Source organism: Sphaeramia orbicularis, unplaced genomic scaffold, assembly GCF_902148855.1.
Source record: "Sphaeramia orbicularis unplaced genomic scaffold, fSphaOr1.1, whole genome shotgun sequence".
Classification (NCBI taxonomy): Eukaryota; Metazoa; Chordata; class Actinopteri; order Kurtiformes; family Apogonidae; genus Sphaeramia; species Sphaeramia orbicularis.
In genome coordinates this window covers 12,501-17,173 of record NW_021941590.1, presented here as the reverse complement: position 1 = coordinate 17,173, position 4,673 = coordinate 12,501, and the positions used below count along the sequence as shown (strand labels likewise).

Genomic DNA, 4,673 nt, shown 5'->3' with positions numbered 1-4,673 from the left:
TCCAGACCAGTACCCAGAGTGGATCCAGACCAGGACCCAGAGTGGATCCAGACCAGGACCCAGAGTGGATCCAGACCTGGACCCAGAGTGGATCCAGACCTGGACCCAGAGTGGAACCAGACCTGGACACAGACCTGGACTCAGACCTGGACCCAGACCTGGACCCAGAGCCACTGGACCCAGACCCACTGGACCCAGAACCACTGGATCCAGACCTGGACCCAGAGTGGACCCAGACCCACTGGACCCTTCAGCTGGACTCATTCTGTCTCCATTTAAAGGGAAACGTTCATGTACATTCAGTTTGGATTATGACCCTGCCCCTTGAAGGTTATGACTCCGCCCCCTGAAGGGGAGCCAAGGGACATGGTTTTGGTTCACTTTGTTTGATGGTTGTTTGTTTGTTTATTCATCATCAGTAAATCTATTGGTTGAATTTAGACCTAATGTGGTTTATAGATTAGCACTGACCCAGAACAGATGAGAGTACGTTTAGGTTAAAGGAGGTCAAAGGTCACATTTATTTATGACTTTCTTTTTACTTCTACTTATCATGGATCAAGGTCAAGGTCAAGGTTCCTTTATTTATACCCGTAGGTAGATTTGTTTTGCAGTCGAGGTGATTGCCTTGGCATTACAACAACACATACATTGAAAATGCAAGACAGGCACTTGATCACGCTTACAGACAGGACAAAGAGACAGGACAAAAAGTGTTCAGTGTTCCACCATTCATCTGTACAGCAGCATGGATAAGGAAAAGAATAAAATAAATAAGATCAAATAAATAAAAACAAGATGCAATAAAACACAATAAAAACCAGAAAAGATCAAATAAAAACAATCTGGGATAAAAACCAGGATAAGAACATAAAATTAAACAATTTAAAAACTTAAAAATTTGAAGTCACAATAATAATAAAAAGAGCAAAGAAATGGAGTAAATAATTAAATAAGTTAGTAAAGTGCAATGTTACTATTTCTTATTGAGCTCAGTGAAATGTCAAATGTCTATAAAAACATCAGTTTAGTTTCAGTTTCCTTCAAACTGTCACAGATATAGAGGAAATAGATATGACATCAGCACACAGACATGATGACATCAGCACACACACACACACACAGACATGATGACACCGCTGGATCCATGGCAACAGAAGATACAATCCATGCAAGGGGCGGGGCTTGTTGTGCCTGGAACCAGTTGTTTTTCTACCTGTTTCACCTGTGTCAGTAGTTCTGCTTTGACATCGAATCGGGCAGAGTTCACATTCTAAATAAATAAATAAATAAATCCATCCCAGTTGGAATTTGAAGCCCTGGTGTTCATGTGTCTAGAGCAGGGCTGTCAATCATACTGTTCATGTGTTTCGAGGGTCTAGAGCAGGGCTGTCAATCATACTGTTCATGTGTTTCGAGGGTCTAGAGCAGGGCTGTCAATCATACTGTTCATGTGTTTCGAGGGTCTAGAGCGGGGCTGGAAAACCTGTGGCACAGTTTTAATGACTTTTTTAAAATTTGCCCATTTCCTTCTAATGGGTGATATGTGTGTGGGGGTGGGGCTTGTTGTGTAAGGGGCGGGACTTGTGCCTGGCTCCACCTGTTCCAGTTCCGTTGGTGCGGGTTCTTCAGTTCTGTTCCACAGGGGTTTTTTCTCAGACTGCAGTGGAAGCTCATCTTCCCCTAAAATGACTCAAATTAAAGGTGGGCTCTGAGATGTTTTCCTTCAGCATTTTTTGTTTCATTCCTTAAAATTCCCTCTACACCCTGATTACAACTAATTAATTAAATGCTCTAACACAAAAATTAATAAAATCAGTCACCTGTGGAACGGACAGGACTGAAAAAACACCATCCAATCATTTTGAGCGACCACTGGAAATGATTGAACAGAGGTATGTCTATCAAACTCAACTGTCATTGGCCCCTCCCCCCTCTGTTTGTACCCCTCTTCGAACAGGAATCATGCGTTCCCAGAGGAAGCGCTGGTACAGGAAGTGAAGCCAGAACCTGGATATAATAGTTCTATTAGTATGGGAAGTTCACCTGTAAACTGTTCTGTCCCAAACATAAACCAGTAGGAAATGGAACATTAGTCCCACAGGTCTGAACTGGGACTGTTCTGGAAGAGCGGGGGGGTTAGAGGAGACTGAAGGAACATGAGGAGCATGGGGTCCAGGCAGGGCAGAGCAGGACCAGACCAGAGCAGGCCCAGACCAGACCAGAGCAGGACCAGACCAGACCAGAGCTGAGCAGATCAGACCAGACCAGACCAGAGCTGAGCAGGACCAGACCAGAGCTGAGCAGATCAGACCAGACCAGAGCAGGACCAGACCAGAGCTGAGCAGATCAGACCAGGCAGGGCAGAGCTGAGCAGATCAGACCAGACCAGAGCAGGACCAGACCAGAGCTGAGCAGATCAGACCGGACCAGACCAGAGCTGAGCAGGACCAGACCAGAGCAGGACCAGACCAGAGCAGGACCAGACCAGACCAGAGCTGAGCAGATCAGACCAGGCAGGGCAGAGACCATGTTGAGCTGCTTAAACAGGCTCATCACAGGTGCATCAGGCCATCTCCATCTGAAACACAGAAAACTGACAGTGCCCCTAGAGTCCACAAGGTGCAGGGCCGTCACCCCCACCCCACCCCCCCCCCAAAAAAAAAAAAAAAAAAAAAAAAGAAAGGGCCTCTCCTCAAGGGGACCAACTGAGAAAAAACAGGTTTAACAAAACATTCCAAACACCTACCCAATGCCAATGCTGTTGATTTTTATACTCACCCAAATCTCTACAACCAGTTACCAGCTTACCAACCACATCCGGACACCCGGCAACTCTGGCACCTGGAGAAGCAGTTTAAGTAAAATCAGTATTTGGTGAATACCAAAAGTTCAACTCAGTCCTTTGTAACAGACTCTTTGTTTTCAGTGCCAGAGGTCAGAGGTCACAGGTTTCCTTCAGTCTTCACAGGTTTGCTCACACTGGAGCTGGTATTTGGTCCATTCCTCCTGCACATCTCCTCTACAGCGCTGATGTTTATGGGCTGTCGCTGGGACACACCCACTGTCCACTCCCTCCACAGATGTTCTATGGGGTTGAGCTGTGCAGACTGGCTAGGCCACTGCAGGACCTGGAAATGCTTTGGACGGAGCCGCTCCTTGGTTGGCCCGGCGGTGTGTTTGGGATCATTGTCATGGAAGACCAGCCACGTTCCATCTGCAATGATCTGACTGATGGAAGGAGGTTTGGGTTCAGATCTCACCACACATGGCCCCGTTCATTCTGCCCTGAACATGGATCAGTGGTCCTGTCCCCTTTGAGGAAAAACAGCCCCAAAGCAGGAGGTTTGCACCCCCATGCTTCACAGGAGGTCTGGTGTTCTGGGATGAACCTCAGCATTCTTCTGCCTCCAAACACCAACAGTTGAGTTTGGACCAAAAAGTTCTATTTTGGTTTCATCTGACCACATGATCTTCTCCCAGTCCTCTGGTGGATCCTCCATCTGCTCTGGGTCAAACTTCAGACAGACATGCCTGGACATGGACTGGCTTAAGCAGGGGGACGCGCCTGGCCCTGCAGAAGCAGGAGTCCCTCTGGGCCTAGTGTGGTACTGATGGGAGCCTTTGGTACTTTGGTCTCAGCTCTCTGCAGGTCATTCATCAGGTCCCTCTGGGCCTAGTGTGGTACTGATGGGAGCCTTTGGTACTTTGGTCCCAGCTCTCTGCAGGTCATTCATCAGGTCCCTCTGTGTACTTCTGGGATTTTTGCTCACTGTTCTCATGATCATTTTGACCCCACAGGATGAGATCTTGCGTGGGGCCTCAGATCCAGGCAGATTATCAGTGGTCTTGTCTGTCTTCCATTTTCTTCCAGTTGCTCCACAGTTGATTTCTTCACACCAACCTGCTTGTCTATTGTAGATGGACTCTTCCAGCCTGGTGCAGGTCTACAGTTTTCTTCCAGGTGTCCTTGGACAGCTCTGTGGTCTGGTCCATGGTTGAGTTTGAGTGGACAGGTGTGTGTTCTACAGAACCAGTTCAAACAGGTGTGTGTTCTACAGAACCAGTTCAAACAGGGGTGTGTTCTACAGAACCAGTTCAAACAGGTGTGTGTTCTACAGAACCAGTTCAAACAGGTGACATTAATACTGGGAACCAGTGGAGGACAGAAGAGCTTCTGAAAGCAGAAGGTCCAGCTCTGGAACAGACACAAATCTGGTTGGTTTGTGGGGGAACAAATACTTATTTTCCACCATAATTTACAAATAAATTCTTTAAAAATCCTACAGTGTGATTTCCTGGATGTTTTGTCTCCTTTTGTCTCTCATAGTTGAAGTGAACCTCTGATGAAAATCACAGACCTCTGTCATCTTTAGGAGGAGAACTGGAACAACCAGAGGATGAAGAAATCCATGTTTGCCCCACTGAATATATGTATGTATATGTATGTATGTATGTGTGTATGTATGTATGTATATGACTGTTAAATGTGTTTGTATACACACACACACACACACACACACACATATATATATATATATATATATATATATATATATATATATATATATGTGTGTATGTATGTATGTATGTATATATTAGGGCTGGGCAAGTTAACGTGATATTACTGTGTTAATGCATTCATTAAATAATGCTGACAATTTTTTAAATCT

At 45.7% G+C, this 4,673-nt stretch overlaps 1 protein-coding gene across 1 annotated transcript in view; it reads right to left on the bottom strand.

Annotated features, from left to right (window-relative positions):
• Window positions 1–4,673, bottom strand: part of LOC115416317 (WD repeat-containing protein 17-like) — a 31,651-nt gene that overhangs the window by 15,509 nt on the left and 11,469 nt on the right. The gene's annotated exons all lie outside the window — the stretch shown is intronic.